The 18724-nt window shown below is 43.8% G+C and overlaps 1 protein-coding gene across 5 annotated transcripts in view; it reads right to left on the minus strand.

The window, feature by feature from the left end:
- The window catches only part of ZNF462 (zinc finger protein 462), a 140923-nt gene extending 123447 nt beyond the window's left edge, over positions 1-17476 (minus strand). For 4 of the 5 annotated variants that reach the window (XM_036496544.2, XM_004580928.4, XM_058672423.1 and 1 more), the window contains exon 1: positions 17342-17476. The gene's annotated coding sequence lies outside the window, so the exon portion shown is untranslated. Of the gene's footprint in view, positions 1-16635; positions 17010-17341 lie in introns of those variants that run through there. The other variant, XM_058672422.1, reaches the window with a different exon arrangement.
- Between the last annotated feature and the right edge of the window lie 1248 nt (positions 17477-18724).

Here is an 18724-nt window from a genome sequence, read left to right on the forward strand (position 1 = left end):
GTAATCAGATAGTCTCCGTCTAAGAGTGTCCAATCAATCATTGTTTTTAGAAATGTAACGACAGGAAGAAAGGAGAATTCATGTTTTTTATATGCCTCCTATATATCAGGTTGGGCACCACAATTTTACATTCATGACCTCATTACTTCCCACGTGAACCTTACAAAGTACACTATCTGTTCTGGATAAGAAAACTAAGAATCAGAAATGTAATCATTCCCTCAAGGTCACAGAGCTACTCATCATCTGAGGTATATGATCTTTCCACTGCACACCCCAGTCCTCACTGCCAAGGTCTTCACAGGCGCATCAATGCTGATAGTAAAGACTTCCCTTATTGTGGCCTCTGTGCTAGAGTCAAGTGTTCCTCTCTCATCCGAGTGCATGTTGCTCCTAATATAATCTCCTGGACCCTTGGAAGATGGTCTAGGGTTTCTCAGAGTGCCCAAACACTGATGATAGAGCAAGGTCAAGTCAGTTCCTAAGATAAGAAGCAAGATGAACTCAGTGGGTCTTCCGGCCAATTGCTGTCCTTACTCATAGGCTGGAGCGTGCCAAGGCCTGCCTGGAATGACGCAGGAAAGGGTTACCGTGAGTGATTCCATACCCCCTCCAGACTGTTATAAAATAAAAGCTCACTGCTAAGACAGGCCCTCATTGAAATTTCATAGGAATCAAAATCCTCAAAGAAACCATCTGCATCCTTTAACCTCACTGTTAAAACCAAGACGTTCAGAAAAAGCTAAAGTCTAAAGGCTAAAGGTCTAGAATCTGTGGACCTAATCCATCATGAAAGTTCAGGCCCTCACACTGCCTACTGAGCACTGCTTTTTCATTCACAAGGGAATCAAAAGGCTTTATATTTTTTCCCTGATACTGAGTACAAACTCATCTAACTAGAGAAAAACAGAAGAGTACACAGTTATAAAAGCCCCAACTTACACCATCAATGAACATGTACCTCGACAAACACTCTTTTTATTCCAGCAGCTCCTCAAAACCAGCAGGATTGCTGAGATGTAGGGCTACTTAACATAAACAAACACAGAGTCCACACTTGGGTTAGGAGATGTGGCTAATTTTAGATGACTATTTTACATCTGATGAAATGGGGCCTGGACTTCTCACTGGTTCTCGCACCTACATTTAACCAACTTCACCTCAAAGTTGTTTCAGTGATGGAAAACAAGTGGTAAGTGGCTGAAAGAAGGAATTCATTCCTGCACTGTGAGGTCTTCACAAACTGTGCAGTCTGCTCCATTCCCTGGGTGAAGAGGCACCGAAAAGATTCCAGTCTTTAGCAACATGTTTTGATATCCAGGCTTTGTGAGGCTTAAAGTGACCTGCATCTGAGGCAAGTTTTCTTGCAAAGATCTGCTATGATTCTCTTACTGAGCTGATAGTAGAAATTGAGAGGGTTCAATTTCAATAATATCAGACAGTTTCATGGGTCCCATTCCAGGGGAGCTCTGGAAATCTCCATGCCTTGAATGCACCCAGAACACACACTCAATTATCTGAAGTCAAATATCATGTACAGCTGATCTAAAGGGTCCACTATCCCAAGAGCCCATGAGTCGTGCTTGCTCTGCCTTTACTACAGTTGTGAAGTCCACTGAGCGTCCAGCCAAATATATGTGTGAACGTCTTCCCTTTCTCAGAGAGAGGACCTGGTTGCAGCCTAGTAGCTCCATGAACTTGCTCATCAACTTTCAGGTTGAACAAGAGAAAACAACTCCTCAAGTTGCAGAAGCTTTCCTTCCAAGAGAAGTAGACAATTCTGATGGCTCTCTCTAGTTACATAGCAATTATGTAATTGCTAAGCTTGGGCAGAATCACTGGAAACATTCTGCAGCCTTCTACAGACCTCCAGCTGCAGCGCAGTGTTCCGAGATGATTGCAGCCTTTGAATGGATGGCCAGTCTCAAATCTGAGCACAAAGGGACACACAATGGGATTCCATCTCAAGCACAAAGATGTTCTTGCCTAATGAAGCCTTTTCTACTCCTCCCAGTCTGTGCAGCAAACTCTTCCCTTTGCCCGCCCTCCATGCGTGGGGAATGTGGTTTACTCTGTTTGTGCTGACAGGTTCCAAAACAGGCAGAAAATCAACTGAAGTTCTGCCATGGACCATGCACAAGGTAATCATTTAACACATAATGGGAAAGCTCCAGAAGAGGACAAGCAACAAGGGGAGTGGGGGGTGGGAGGCATCTCCCTGGGCTTCCTGCACTGGCATGAAATGACTGCTTCCTTTCCTTCTGCCAGCTCCGATCCTTCATGTTGACATTACACATCCTGTACTGTAGATCCACCCCCATGCTGCCGCTTGCCCAGCTGAATTATCTCCTGCGTCACAGCGGTGGTAACAGAACTGCTGGCTCGGCAGACCTGAAAGCACCATTTCAATGCTTAATGCATTCAGCAACTGGACATATTACCAGTGCGTCGGGACTGGTTTGTGGCCCTCTCAGCAGCCATGCAATACTTGACCTAACCTTCTGTTAACCAGATGGTCTGCTTGCCTCTTGGGACCAAAGCATTAAACTTTACTTTATTAAATTCTATCCAAATGTGGGGACAGTTTACAGCAGTGTGTCTGGTTCATCTCCAGCAGGGTTGCTAAGATGAAAATGACCTAAAAATAACTGGAAACTCAACTTCACACCAAGAGAGAACAAGATATCTTGGAGTAAATATTTAAATGATTTGCCAGATTAGGAACCACAGTAGCACTGAGTACATGGTTAGCAAATTATATTGTAAACATACAAACAGGCAGCAGTGACTGCATCTAAACAGGAATTAACTATGAACAGCTTAAGCCATGGGGTCACTGCTCCCTGGCTTCAGGCTATTTTAATGTGACTAAGGACACCCATCTCCATCATAATTGCTACAATTACCAAGACAAAAGGTCCAACAAAACCCTGGTGGAAAGATCACGCATTCCTTGGGTTTGACCACCTGGGAACATTTCAGTCAAGCTAGTATTCAAAAGGCACTCAACAAATGCTTGATGACTGACTGAATGAATGAGCACATATTTGTTAAATCTAACAGCTTCCATAAAACACATCTTCTGATAACGAAGACACTAAATTCCTTGCAATTCATCCCACAACTGCTAAATTGACATGTAAAACCAGGTATGAATGCCTTGCAGCAGGCCGTCTGCCCTCCTCACAGGGTGTGCCCTCCCGTCACAGGGTGGGTACTAGTTCATCAAATGAACTGCATAGTGGCTGCTTCTGCAGCCCTAGGCCGGATGTTGGGTGTTTTACACATATTATGCCTTGTAGCCTTCACCAGTGAAGCAATTCAGTTTGAAGCCCAGAAACAGAAGCTTACGAGCAATTTGGAGCTTGATTCAAATTCAGGCAGCAGGAAAATGGAGAAGGTAGGAACTTGGATGCAAGTCTTTCTCCAAAACCAAGCGCTTTTTCTGTTGCTCTGGGGTCACACATAGGTAAAGTTGCTGGGCCAAGTACAGATTTGAGTACCGGTGAAGGTGGTATTCCCTCACATCCTCAAATCTCAAGGAAATTGGAAAACTGTCCTATTCCCAGCCTTTCTGGTCTCCTAGGAATTCTTGATTTCAGTTCCAAAAATTAATTCCATAATTCTTAACAGATGGAGGGGCACTGTGCATTACAGTAACTACTAGTAACTCATAGTTCTATTACTCCTTCAGTTTCAAGGTCTCTCCCTTATCTCCGGTTTTGTGAGATGTGGAAATCTGAGTATCACTTATGAAATTCATGGTCATTTTTTCTCTCCTCAAAAACTTTGAAAGAGGCAATCGTGAAGCTTTTATAATTCAAGAAATGCATTGATACTTAAGTCGCTAGAAGTTTCCAAGATGTAAATAAATATTTAAAAAATAATATAAATAGATAATTTAGAGTGCATTTTTTCACCTTTAAAAATCATAGTTCCACAAAAGAATCCCCAACAGGTTTTTCACCTCCACCACCATCATCCCCACCACCGCCACACTGCCACCAATGAGGCCACTAATGAATGTTTTTGGCCAGAGTCAACAGAGGGAGTTCCTGTTATGTCCTACCAAAACCACTCCACATTTTCCACATTTTGAAATACCATCTATACACAAGACACTATAATTAGCTCCCTTACTTTTGAGATCTCAAAGCATCTGATATTAAGTACATTTGTAAGATCAAGTGGGCACAGACTTTTAAAATAAACATTTGCACAGAGAAAAACAAAGCATTTCTAAGCAAGACTCTGATGCCCTCTTCCTATTTGCTGGATGATAGCGCTACAAACAAAGCAACAAGGAGGTATCCAACATAAACCAGCATCGGGATATTTTCCTTACAATAACAATGATATTCTCAGACACATCATTCTTGCCAGAATGATAACAAATAATAGGAACTATAATAACATCTTTTTTTTTCCAAAGAGCTCAAGGAATTCAAATGGATCAAAAATGTTCTATAGCACCTCAAGAAACAGCTCAACTAGGTTGAAATAGGGGGACTACATCAATGCACTTTTTAAGAGGAACTGCCATAGTTCTTACATAGCTTACAGAATCCTACTGAACGCACACACAGAGCTATGGGTTGCTGGGTCCACATTCAAGCAGATCAGCAATTCCAAAGAAGAAGTGTTCACCAGTGAGTGTTCAACAACAGCAAGTCCCACCAATCACTAAAGCCACACACGGCACAAAAACTACAGGCTACAGTCAAAAAACTGAGTGTGGGATCAAAGACAAAATGACTAACATAATGGCCATAGATGCATGTGGCAAAGCCTGAAGAGAAAATTGCTATCTCTATTTCTCTATCTATGAGGAAGAAACTATCATTTTGAGAATTCCTTAGGAAACAGGACCCTTAGATACACATATCATTTTTTAATCATATTACATTCTCATGTCACTGGGTAGGAAATCTTGGAAACAGAGATGTTAAGAGACACTGAGGGTCACACAGCCAGGAAGGGACAGAGGCCAATTTCAATCTGTGCTTTGCATCCCAAACAGGATGCTCCACCTAGTACACTCCACTTTCTTAATGGGCACAGCTGTACCGAAATGACTACTCAAAAGAAACAGCTTTCTTGATGTTTCATCAAGAAGCACCCAGAAAAGCTCTCCCTAACCCCCTCCATTCTACACACACACACACTTCAAAATAAACCGTTATTTCTGAGTTCCATGTCCCATAAACTTCCTGAAATCAATTCATCTAACAGCTTAGGATCCCAGTTGTTCTTCAGACATATCATCTAAAGAAAAGTTTTAGCCATTGAGTGGAAATTTCAAGCGAATTGTTTTTACATTTATCAAATGTCCAAAAGGGAACACTGTCAAGTGAGGACCTGGACTAATGCTTCCGTGTCACACCGACATGTACATTTCTGATACAGGTTGTTTGTATTTCCTAGAAATCACTACCTTCCTTTGGGAGATAAACATTAAGTCATTTCCCTGCCATTAGCATGTTCTTTTTATACAAGGAGACACTGGCAGCAAACTGCCCACGTTTCAGAGACTGGATGGGGTCACATATTTAAAAGTTCTTTGGACTTTAATGATCATATTGATCAGGCATTCCTTAAGCACATTACTTAAGCACAGATTCTCTTTCATTTTAAGATTGTGCCTTATAAAGAAAAAAGATTGAGTCAGAGGAAATCACGTTATATCTATTAAAAAGATTTCTTGTGCAATCTTCTCAATGTTGAAATTTTAGGCTTCAAGTCCCTAACTGGTGATTTATTAAAATTTTTTAGCATATTTAACTCTATAAAGTTTTAAAAAATCTAGTTTTCTATGGGCACCAATACAAGCTCTACAATAGCTGCATGATCACAGGCAAAGTCACACAGCCACTGACCTTTCAATTAAGGCAGGGAAGAAACCAAGAGGGAAGGAGAGGAAATATTCACCATTCAGAAACTGCTTCAGATAAGATCACTCACACTCACCTGTGACGGGGTCAATTTTGATAATTGTATTTGACGTCTAGAAATGGGGTTATGAATATAATTACCATGAAGCAGCAATTGGGCAATCACAACCTAATTAAGCCCACTGACTCGATTATCTTGTTTTCCCCTAATAATCACATAACATTTAACACTTGCTAATTTCAGGACCTATGGGTGATGCTCATTCATTATTAACAAGCTTCAGCCAATGATCAGGAAAAGAATGGGCGAGGGGCTCCTAAACACTGAGCAGAACATGGGACAATTCACATCTGTTTCTCAAAACCCCCTCATTCCTCAGCACCCCACAATTACTATTTGGAGGCACAGCCATGAAAGAAGATGGAACAAATGATGAGAATTACCACCCAAGTGAAAAGATGCAATTCTGCTTTCTTAAATGCATGCTATTTTATGCCATCTACACAATGGGTTCTTTTATGATACCATGGAATCTCTGTGAAAATGTGACTTTCTTCTCTTTTCAAGATAATGGTCGATTCCTCCGCCTGGCCTGCATACAGAAACTTGCAGCTTACCTCCTTGGCACATATTCCAAGGCTCCCTCTCCTTGGTGGTCTCTCATGATGAGCGAGTTCTCAAATTCAGCACCTTATTCCTGATTGTCACCACACTCATTAGCACCTTAATTCACCTCACTTTCTGCAGAGAAGCTCCTCAGGGTAGCCAGGGTAGATGTCTCATTAAAGATTTAAGAGGAAGGTGGAAGAAACAAGGACCGATCTTGAAGGTCGGAGGAATTATCTTAAATTATTTACTTATTTTATTTGAAAGGCAGAAAGACACAATGGGAGAAAGATAAAGTGTTTCCATCAGCAAGTTCACTCCCATCAGTTGGTTTCCTAACCCAGAAGCTTCTGCTAGCCTGGCCTGGGCTAGATGAAAAGTGGGAACTCCATCCAGTCTCCCCTATGGATGGTGGGAACCCATACAGATCCACTCCCAAGTTAAGAATTTACAAAACCACACTTGTTGCTTGGGCACTAAAGAGACTTCAACAATTCGTGTGCAACTACTTGTGTCACAGAAAACCTACTGCCCTGGATCTCTAAAGAAAATGTGGACTTGCTCTATCTGTCTTAGAACAGCTTGTTACTCTATCAAGGGTATTTTTGGTAACCCTTGAACAGTAGCATCCTTGTACTGGAGAGTTACAGGGAGAGACAGATAATTCCCCAAACATTCATGAAGTCTCCATGATCTCAACGAGCACATGGTGACCACTAAAGGCAATGGAGACTATGAGACCAACACTTCTAAGAAAATCTGCACCATTTTCCAAAAAATCACCAACAGAGAGTGGAACCTATTTTCAAATGTCCGTGTAGTTGTCGAAAACACATCTGGGGCTTACAGTAACAACCACTAATATATAAGACACTGAGACTGAAGAACAATGTCCAAAAAAGAAAAAGGAAAAACACCTTTTCTGTTTCAAAAGTCATACGGCGTATTGTTTCTGCTTCAACAGTAAGTTCTCTTTTCAAAAACCTTTGTGTCTAAGTACCTCACGCTACTGAGTTTGAGGCAAGTGGAGATTTATATTCTAAGGAGTCCTCTTCCACTGTCTCTCTCTCTCTCTCTCTCTCTCTTTTTTTCCCCATTATTTCCTCTGTAAGAACAACAACAAAAAAGTTATCTTCAGTTAAACACCTTGCTCAGCTATTGTGATACATTGTATCTGTCATATCAACAAATATATTACAATTAATTTTTCATTATGCTCAGATTTCCTTCCAGAACACCAAGGATATACTCCTGGCAGAAGCAATTGGTAAAGATAAACCATTAGGAACATAAGCTATTAGTCAAATAAGTGAAAAGCAAGGCCAGGTCCCACCAGCTGAGAACCAGGACACTGAAGCAAATCCCTATTTCTATGACTCATGACTCCCTAACTTTGAATGAAATTGGGCAAATTATCTCCCAAGCCTAGGTTTCTTTTACCATATGAACAGTTCCCAGACCATATTAAATATTAAACAAAAGTTACCTAGTATTCATATTAATTATGAGTCCACTGAAAAGGGGAAATAGTACTTCTCTGAAAGTCTGTGTGATTTTCCCATGCTATAGAGAAGTTGGCAGGCCTTTTTTGATGAAACAATCATATTTATTCTGAGGTTCTTGTCTAGCGTTAGGACAGGCAATATTCCATTGACAATACAGAAAGGAGTGAGTTGCTGCAGTTTAACTCTGACTTTCAAATGAAAATGGTCTCTTTCACATAAACTCTCCTCCCAGTAGCCACTATTACATACAAATTAATTGTCTGCAAAGAAGACTATTTAAGACCCAAAACACTTACAGGTTAAGACTCCGGGTGAGGAGTACTTGTCACGATGAAATCTTTACATGGTCTCTACTGGCATTTGTCACTGGCCATCTTTAATCTATAACCCATAGTTTAAATTTCACCCCTAACTGAAAGAGCCCTAGATCAGGTTCTTGACAATCTAGATTGAATGATTGGTATTCAACTGCTGACTAATTGGTCATAACACAGAGGGATGGTGTAATTAGGATTAGGATGGCTAAACACTCTGGACCACAATAGGTTTATTTTAAATTTTAAAATGCAGGGACTAAATTTACAGATGAGCCTGTGAGAGTTGGCTCAAGAAAATGGCTAAATCACAAACTAGATCTCAGGAAGGAATCCTGGTCCATCCCTTCCCCTTCTGCAGTAGGCATGCCCTTTTCTTCATTTCTTCTAATACCCAGCATGTGGGTAGAGGAACTGGTTGAATAGCCTTAGACAGAAGGGTCATGTTTTCCTGTCCAGTGATAATTGAACTATTTTCTTTCGTGCTTTATTCTCTATGCAGTTCGTTTTCCAGAAAAATCCTAAGGGTTCCTAACCAGTTCCTTTAAGTTTCCATCTGTCCTTTATCAGAAAAGCTGAATTTGTGACCTGGAAGTCAGAGAAGTTACTTTCCAAGCCCATTTCTATTTTTTTCCAATAGGAACTGACCAAAGAATGCGGATCTGAGTGCTGATCTTCGCACTTCACATGCAATAGGTACCAGAGTACAAGGTCTTTTTCTATCTGCTTTATTGTTTTCTTGAAAGCTTTTTCCTGTAGGCTCTTCCCAGTGGACAGATCTCTTTATTTTGACTTGTCAGTTATTCCTCAGACCCTCTTCTTTCATTTCTCCCATCCAAGCAATCTCCTTCCCAACAAATTTCCACCATATAATTACAGCCATGCTTTAGCCTACTTTTCTGTTAGCTTAACAACCCTGTCTATTTTCTACTTGTGCTGATGCTACTGTTTGCTTTTCTGATGGGCTAATCCATATATCCTTTCAAGGCCTAACTTCCCCTACCATGATAGCAGCTGGAGCTCTAATTCACAGGTGCCTTCCAAAGCTTTTCATTAGCAATAGAAATGAGATGGTTTAGAAACCCATTTCTTAATCTGCAGGTGAGTATTGGAACCTTTGTGTGGCAAACACCTTTCAAGTATCCCACATTGTGCTACTGCACAATTATTCCCCGAGTAATAAGTCCAATGTAATAGGCACATGTGCAGTGTTAACAGGGAGAATGTTCCCTTAGAAGAAATCATATTCCCTCAACTCGAGCATTTCTCAGCTTGAAAGGAACCCTCAGCTAACATGAGCAAAACTGAAGAATATAGCTTTCCATTCTTAAATCTTTACAGGGAAAAAGAATTCCCAAATGTGAAGGCCTTAGCTTGCGTTCTGGTTCAACTGGCCAGACGAGGGCTTAGGATACCCGTTTGGCCTTCCCCAGCTGGGCTCTGTGGCCGCTAAGCCTCTCCACAAATCCTGGCCTTAATTACTCTGACAGTTGTCCTGCCTGGGCCTCCAGCTCCTTTTGTGCTCAGACCAATCTGAATCCAAAGGTAAGTCATTTCTTAGTCACCTTGGGCACATGCATGATTTCCTCCTAAGTGATTCACAAACATTTTAATCAGGACCCATGGATGCCTTGTAGAATGTTCCCCTCCTTCTTTCCCTGTATGATCTTTGTGGAAAGTCTACTCAAAAGCCTAGCAAATAATTCCTGCATTATGCAATCCCCATACTCAAGTATTTAGTTTTTGAACAAGTATCTACCAACCATCCTTCATCCTGAAGAGGAAGCTCTACCCCTTCAATGAAGTTAGTGGGCAGGCGTAGCAGAAGTATTTTATTAATATCCAGAAGCAACATGCAATGAGCTAAACAAGCAAACATATGCATGAAAGCAAGGAAATCAACCAAAATATCCATGACCTGGCACAAAAAGAAAACCTTCCCTCCAAGAATAACTCAAGAAGAAATGTCTCCAGCTAGGAATTAGGCAAGAATGCTTTGACGACACCACCTAATCTGCTCACCAGCAAGCAAAGACAATGCATTTGTAGGTGACAATTACTAATCCCTCTCTCAGGTCACAATATCCCACCCTATGTCTTTTGAAGGCCCTTGGGGAAAAAAAATCAACTTTGTATGGGAGCCACACAATTTAAGAATTTAAAAAACCTTACATGTATTTCAATGAATGAGAACAGGAGGTCTTAGAAAGAAGATAAATTGTAGGGTAGCTTTTCCAAGCAGAAAATGTAAATTCAAATCATTTCCAAGGGACTTCCCATTTATCAGTCGTGCAGTTCTCCAGAAGCAAAGTTCAACAGGACGAAAAATTCAAAAGAGTTTCCTATTAAACTGCAAATACAATCTAAATTCACCAAAGTCAATATTCCCACATGTGGAAGCATCTTCTCCGGCGTCTTACAGTTCAGTTTCAGATTATCTTCTCTCCAGTGCCACCCTGCCTTGTTTTTTTTTTTTCCTTCCTTCAGTACTGGCATGCAAACCATGCTGTTTTAACTTCTTTCCTGTTCTCCCAGTTCTTCTGGAACATTTTATTTTCGACAGTCAACTCATTTGGAGGAGTGCCACACCGAGGTTCGACTGTTTACAGCGTTAACTGTGTTTCTGCCAGAAGTCCACATCCAGCACTACCTTCTCGAGACTGTCTCCTGGATTAAGAATTTATGTGTTCGTTTGGAAGAAGCTTAGAAAATGTGGAAACTTCCAAACATCACTCTTCTTTACAAAATTACTTCTCCTTGTCCAAGAGGAATTAGGAATGGAAATTTATTTTACCCTTCTTATAGTATACTGCCCTACTGCTCATGGTTAAACTGCCTGTTGTTAAAAAGACATTTTGAGGCTATCTACATACAGATGCACATATGCATATATATGTATATGAAATGGGAAAGAATTGGCCCTTGGTCTGTAAGAGAATTGGCCTCTGGATGATACATGAAAGGCATGGTTTTGAATGAGTATGGGACACTGGAAAAATCACCAGTGATTGTTTTAGACTGGATTTCACCCTCTTAGCCATTCATCTGTATTACAAAATGCATCTCTGAAAGAAGCCAATTTAAATCTGTACTGCATTGCAAAATAGATCCTCAGAGTCCAATTGTGGGCACTTTTGTAAGTTGCAAGAGACCCAGACAAACTTGTAAAGAAGAGCATTTGAAAAGGACTCCCAAGCCCTGGGCGTTGAAAGGAAAGCACAACTACAAACCGAGTAACTACAGCTTGATTGAAAGTCACATGAACAAAATCAGGCTCTGAATGAAGCCACGGAAGCCTTGGGTTCCCATCATGTACAACAGAACCAACAAAAATCCATACTCCTGCCCCAAGACTGTGTGATTACCAAGATTCCCAGAGAGCCCTGGGCCCTGGAGAAGAGAGAGGCTGTTTCACAACCAGTGACAATCATGTGTAGCTGGGGTAGTGGAAAGGGCACTGTGCTGGAGACAGCCAACCTGAGCTGTAGGCCTGGCTTTGTTACAGCTGAACTTTCTGACCTTGGGCAAGTCACTTCTCGTCTCTGTGCCAGTCTCCTCTTCAATAAAATGCAGGGAGAAGGAGGACATTTGAAATATATTCTCTCTCCAAGGCGTTAAAACAAAGCCAGCCTCTAAATTGGAAGTACTACCTGGCAACTACTAAATATCTAATATTCCTCACTAATGTGGTACAGATATGTACTCTACCACTTTTCAATATTTTTTATGCCAACTTCTACTGAAGAAATAATATTTTGGTCTATCACCCCAAAATCTAAGCTTATATTTCTCATTGCCTAGAATTTTTTCCTATTATGCCAAATGCCTCTTTTCCTTTCTTCTTTTTTTTTTTTTTTTTTAAGCGACCTTCCCCAAACTAAGACTTGTGCTATTAAAAGAGCTTAGAACTTCCCATTTCCTTGCTAGGGCTAAAATTAAACTGTCCATTCCTTAGGGCCCAACATAACATCTGCCAGATGTCTTGGCATATCACACAAGGAGAGGAATTTTCTTTAAGCATTATCTACACTCCCCTCTCTTTTCTTATAATCAATTAATAGGTCACCAACACCCAGCTAACGTTTCTCTCAAAGCCATCAACTGCACCAGTATGAGAAGCCCACAGGATACTTGCTCTTTCACACACACACACACACACACACACCCCAGCTGATTTTTTTTTTCCTTCCAGACCAGTATATTGTAGAAATAGACTCTGGAAATATTTTCCCTCAAATTCTTTCTGAATTGCTTTAGTTCTCATATAGCAATCATCAGTCATACATTGACATGTTTCCTAGTTTGTGTCTGTGTCATCATCCTGCAGTCACCAACTCAGCTATTCAATACAAACAAAAACCCATGATCCAGTGAATTGGAAGTGTGTAAAAGCACACATACCACAAGATAAGGATGGTTACTCTAACGAAGAAATTTCAGCAGTAAGGAATACTTCAGGACGAACTAGACCCTCCTCAACTTCATCCCACAAAAAATAAGATTCTTTCCCAAGGCAACTTGACCATTCCTTTCTTTCAGGAAAATTGACCACAAGTACTCAAGTTCATTAGCAAAGTTGGAATTCCTTCTTCCTACTGTCATTGAAAAGACTCATTAGCAAAAACAGTCTTTTTTCCCTTAAAAGTCATCTCAAGTTCCAATGGGGAAGTGGTGGGATGGAGCCATTCGATATCATTTAACATCATTGATATAATCCCCATAGAAAAAGAATATATAATATGCAGATGAAACAAGAATTGCTTGTTTGGCAGTGTAGATCGCAGATCACACATATTTCTCCAGAACTTTTCTCTGTGATATACCAGAACTGTGGCAAAAATTTGCATATTAAACTTCACAAACTTCATGTCTCAAAACCAGAAACGATCTCTGAGCTTATCCACGAAATGAGGATGTTCATTGGACACTCTTGTTCTCTAAAGATGTTAATCCAAACCACTTGAACCTGCTCAGACCTGTATGCCATGCGCAACCACCTCCTTGGGGAGTACAGAGCTCCCCAACTTGACAAAACACAGTGGACATGGAAGTATGTCCTGGAGACCAGTGAGACCCAACTCTCAAAACTCCAAATCCCATCTGCATATCTAATTATTTGTTTTTCCTCCAGAAAAGCTTAACTCCAAGACTGTCTACTAAGAAACCAAAACAGTGGGCTGCCAAGTGGAAACTGTACTAAGTCTAGCTGCTGGACCAGCAGTTTATAAGATCCTCTCCCAGCCCAAACCACTGAATGTATTAATTAATCAGCTGTCCAACAATCAGCAACAATCAAAAAAAGATGTCATGAAAGTTTGTTTCAGGATCAACATAGGATGTGTTTGTTTACATAAATATGTATGGTTAATTAGACACAAAATTATCTGGTAATTACTTTCCCAAATAACTCTTTTTATCAACTGCATTTGAACATCCAAGTTTGAACATGTAGCACCCACACAGGCAATAGCAACTTGAAATATAACATTAATGCCTTTCCAAGATACATTCAGAAATGAATAAGAAAGGTATGATTCCAAGCAAGATTTTTTTGTACATTCCACTTAAGAGGCAAAGTAATAATATCAAAAGATAGCACTCAAAAAATGAATAATGAAAGGTATGATTCCAAGTAATATTTTTTGAATTGCTCTTGAAAGGACCTAGGTTTTGAACAAAAGAGCAGGAATCTGAACAGAAGAATTTTAAAATGAGACTACTCATCAAATGCAAACCACACATCTTCATCTGTACAAACAGGGCTTTACTTCATTGACCATGGACAATTATCAGCTAAAAAAACCACACATTTCCCCTCTCCTTTCACACTCCTCAGAAGAACAATAACCCTCAATTAATGACACAACAGTTTGGTTTGAAAAAATGTGATGTTGTCATATGCAGCATTGTGCATTTACTGAATGACACTGCTACCAGCTACTCAACAGAATAGAATTACATCTGGAGTCTAAAACCACTTCAATATGCATATAAGGAACTTTACACACATGCACGTGTGCACGCACACATACACACACACAGAGTGTGACACATAATGAGACAGGAAAGCAAGAAAAAGGCTGGTGCGAGTCGCTCACCAATGTGTTCCTTATTTCTGTTGAAGCTGGTACCTTCCTATGTTTCTCCTGAGTGGAAAGTCAGGTCCAATTAGCCTCCTTCTATTAATTAGTTCCGAATCTCCTCCAAGTTTTCATTCAACTATGGAACCCTCCTCATCTAGCTTCAAGAGTCCATCTCAAATACTTCCAACATCTCCTTCATCCTCAAGATGGCTACCTTCCTTAATGGAAAAGCAACATCTTTATGGTTGGCTTTTAGAGATTCCTGAAGCGTTTCAACATTTAGTCCTTTACTGAAGTCCAGGACATACACTCCGTAGAACGAATCTGTCCAGAGTTCTAATCTATCAATGTGTGTGGACTGGGATGGCACTGAGTCCTTCGTGAAACCATCCTCGCAAAATGTCTTCCTGGAAGATCAATAAATCCCTCCCAATTAAAAAGATGAAGTCACCTGGACAGAAGGTCTTATCAAGTGACATATGTTCAAAATGTGTTTCTCTGGTGACACTGTTAAGAAGATACCCTGATATTCCTCAAGACTTACAGAACATGGGGGGCAGGGGCGGCCAGCAGAAGGAAAGGGAAACAAAGGAACTCCAAGAAGGCCTAGCACACAAATGGATCAGCCTGAAGAGAAATACAGAACCTGGAGAGCTGGCTGTGCCCAGCAGCCAGTCAGCTCCTCAGCACTGCCGCAGGATTTGGAGGATTCGGCAGAAATCAACCCAAATCAGGTCACAAAGTCTTGCAACATATGAAAATAGGCTGATAATCAAACCCCAGAACTCAAAAGGAAAAAAAAAGAAAGCACAATCACCGCTCAGGACCACCACCATCATCTTTAGAAAGAAATAATTTTTCTTGGTGACTTTAAGGAAACCTGGAGCAACCTAAGTTGTGTGAAGACCTCAGGAGACACAGGTCAGGTTTTTGCCTTGCCTTTCCTGAAGGAGGTCAAAGCCCTTCAGGTCCACTCAAAAGGGGGAATAAAAATTCTAAAAGTTTACTTGAAAATGGAAACAAATGCCCCAGTAACTTGGGCAAGCACTCCTGTGGTGGGAGAGAAAGCTGAGGAACCCATCAAAGCCCTCATTTCCTTGCATAATGAAGAGATAAGTGAGGAACCACTACAAGGCTTCCCTCTGGAAGGGAGCAGGAAGAAGCAGCAAGCCTCCTCCTCCAGCCATCACCAACAGAGCTTCAAAATGGAGACATCCATAATTTTATAAACACTTCTCTCATCTCAGCTTCGTCTCCTGGAAACCCGCTCTCCTCCATTTTCTGGTGGAGTTACAACATGACACGGCTTACCTGACTCAGTTGTCAGCCCTCAAACCCAACTAGTCACTCTATCCAAAACCCTGCCAGCAATCTCCAGGAACAAAACCAAAGCAAACCAAACAGCCAACGCACACACACACACACTCAGACACAGCCCCGGGGAGCCCTGGGAGGAAGCCCCAACTGGTTGGTCTCTTCATCCCAGATACTTGCTTAGAAAAAAAAAAGAAAGAAAGAAAGAAAAGAAACTTTTTTTCCTTTTCTTCTCCTTTTTCTGAGAGGGGAAGAGAGAAGGGTTGGGAAGAAATATCAAAGGAACTCGAGGCAGCCTGTAGGTTGGGAGCCACAATGAAAAGAAAAGGAGGGTTCCTTCTTCAGGAATGGTGAGCAGCCTGCAGGATGAACGTGAGAAGGAGCTTTGTGTTTGTGGAGTCTGGACTGGAACCAAAGCAGACAGCTTGCAAATGGAGGACAGGGAGATAAAGAAAGGCAAAGAGAGGGGTCGCTCCAATGGGAGGGGGGCGGCTGCGGCTTCCCCTCGTGCCTGGAAGCCGGGCAGACCCCTGGGAACCGCACCAGGAATGAGACGCCCCCCCAAGCCCCTGCCTGCCTTTCTCTCCTCCTCAGAGCACAGCCCAGCGTGTGTAATGGCTTCTCCTCTCCAGAAACCGTTGTCCTCCTCCACCAGACGCTTCTGAAGCCCCAGCCTGGGAGACAGCTCCTCAGCTGCTCCTGAACCTGAGCCCCCCCACCCCCGACCCCGCCGGCCCGGCCCGCGCCCCCAGCTCCTCGCTCGCTCCTTACCGGCAGCACCACCGGTGGCGGCGGACACCCCCCATCCCCCCCCCCCCCCCCGTCACATCCCGACCCCGCATCCCAACTTCGGGGAGAGGGGTGGGGGGGAGAGGAGAGAGAGAAGAGAGAGAGAGAGAGAGAGAGAGAACCACCAAATACCTGAGGAGAGGGGGGTGCCAATCCGCTGGGCTTTGCCATCGGGCGGGGGACAGGCAGACAGAGAGGGAAGGAAGGAGAGGGACAGAGAAAGAAAGAGGTCAACCCGCTCAGGTCGGGGCCGCCCGCTCGGAGCGCTCGCTCCCCTGACCCTCGCTCGCTCCCGCCGGCGCCCGGCTCAGGTCTCCAGCCTCCCGCCCTCCGCCCCCTCTCAGTTCCTATCCTGTCCCCACACTCGGAGCATCCGTCCGGAGCTTCCAGCTCTCTTCTCACTCATCTCTTATTTTCTCCTCTCTTCATGAAACTACACGAAATTAATTAAGCCCCGGCGTTGCGCTACCCCCCGCACCCCCCGCAGAAGGAGCAGCCAGCAGGAAAAGCACAGCCACCTCCACTGCCACCACCAGCACCACCACCTTTTCCTCCTCCTCTTCCCCCTCCTCCTCTTCCTCCCTGACTTCTCCTCCTCCTCTTCCTCCTCCCCCTCCTGCTCTCCCTCCTCCCCCCACTCCTCCTCCTCCTCCTCCTCTTCTCTCTGGCTTCTTCTCCTCTCCCAACAGCCAGTCCATGCAGGGGACTTCCTCTCCTCCCCGCGCCTCCAACCCTTCTCGGCCGAATGAATGAGCGCGTCGGTGCCTCCGCCACCCCGCGCTCTCCTCCCCGGGGCACCCGGACCACCCCGAGGTGCTGCTTAATTGCAGTAACTTACGGAAGAAGCGTCCCGGCGCCGGAAGGTGCTTCGCGGTCTCCAGCCCCACCGCCTCCTTATCCTCTTTCTCTTTCTCCTCTTCCTGCTCGGGTTATTGTTGTGGAAGTTGTTTGGGAGTCTCATGTGCTTCTGCCGGGTCTCAGCAATGGAGGATCGCCATCTTCCCTGCCTTCCTCGGCTCCTCAGACTCGCTGCAGCTGCAGATGACCTGAGATATCCGTCCCTCTCCCTCTCCCTCTCGCCCTCCCTCCCGCTCCCTCTCACTCTCTCTCCCCTCGCTCTCCTCTTCTCTCCTCTCCTCCCTCTCCCTCGCGCGCTCGCTCGCTCGCTCTCCCTCCCTCTGTGTCTCTCTCTGAATAATGAGCAACCGGAGGGAGAGAGAAAGCAAGACAGAGAGAAGGAAGACAATCTTCTGCTGCCACACAAAACGCCGGAGCACCAGGGGGTGCGCGAAGCCTTGCTAATAACAAACAACAACGTGCAGCCAAGGAAGAGAGAGAGAGAAAAAGAAAGAAGGAAAGAAATGAGGAAAGGGCTAAGGGGAGAAAAAGGAGAGAGAGAAGAATTCTCCAAGAGCCGGAGAAGAGCAAGGAGACGCTGGAGGAGATGCTGAGGCTGCGGCTGCTGTCCCCCCTCCCCTCCCCTCCCTCCGAACCCCAGAAGGAGGCAAGGTGGTTGCAAAGTTACGGCTGGGACATTGTCTTTGTCACTCAGAGCAACACAGAGCCAGGCCAGTGAGATGCAAGAGGAGGAGGTGGCGGCGGCGGCGGAGGAGGAGGAGGAGGAGGTGGTGGTGGAGGAGGAGGAGGAAGAGGAGGAGAAGGAGGCAGAGGAGGAGGAGAAGGGGAAGAGCGAGATGAGATGAATAAAAGACCTGAGGAGAAGGCGGTGCGAGGAGCGCGGCCACCCGGCCGAGGCGTGCGCGCTCGCGTCCCGCAGGCGCCCGGCAGCCCCGGCCGGTGGAGGAAGCCCCCACAGAGGAGCGCTCGCCCCGTCAGCCCTGCCCCGGGCGCCGAGCCCCGGCCCCGGAGGGGTCCTCACTCGCATCCATCCAGAGGCCACTCTTTGCCAAGAACATGCGTGGGGAACTGGAGGTTGCAAGTCTAAGCCCAGATCAACCACGTGGGGCTTCTTAATTCCTTCCCAGCTTGCGGTGTGAGTACCTCCAGTGAAAAGCTCAAATTGTCCATGACTGGCACGTATTTTGAAGTCTTCTCCCCTGAAATAAAGACTCATTGTGCGTTTTCTTTATTTCCTGATATGAAGCGGGTTCGGAGGGGGAGGAGAGGGAACCCATCATTCTGAGGCTCGGAACCACCACTTTCTTTTCCTAACTTGCGAAATGTTTTGACGGCGCACCAAGAGGAGGGAAAAAAAAGCCTG

This window comes from Ochotona princeps, chromosome 14, assembly GCF_030435755.1.
Source record: "Ochotona princeps isolate mOchPri1 chromosome 14, mOchPri1.hap1, whole genome shotgun sequence".
NCBI classification, from domain to species: domain Eukaryota; kingdom Metazoa; phylum Chordata; class Mammalia; order Lagomorpha; family Ochotonidae; genus Ochotona; species Ochotona princeps.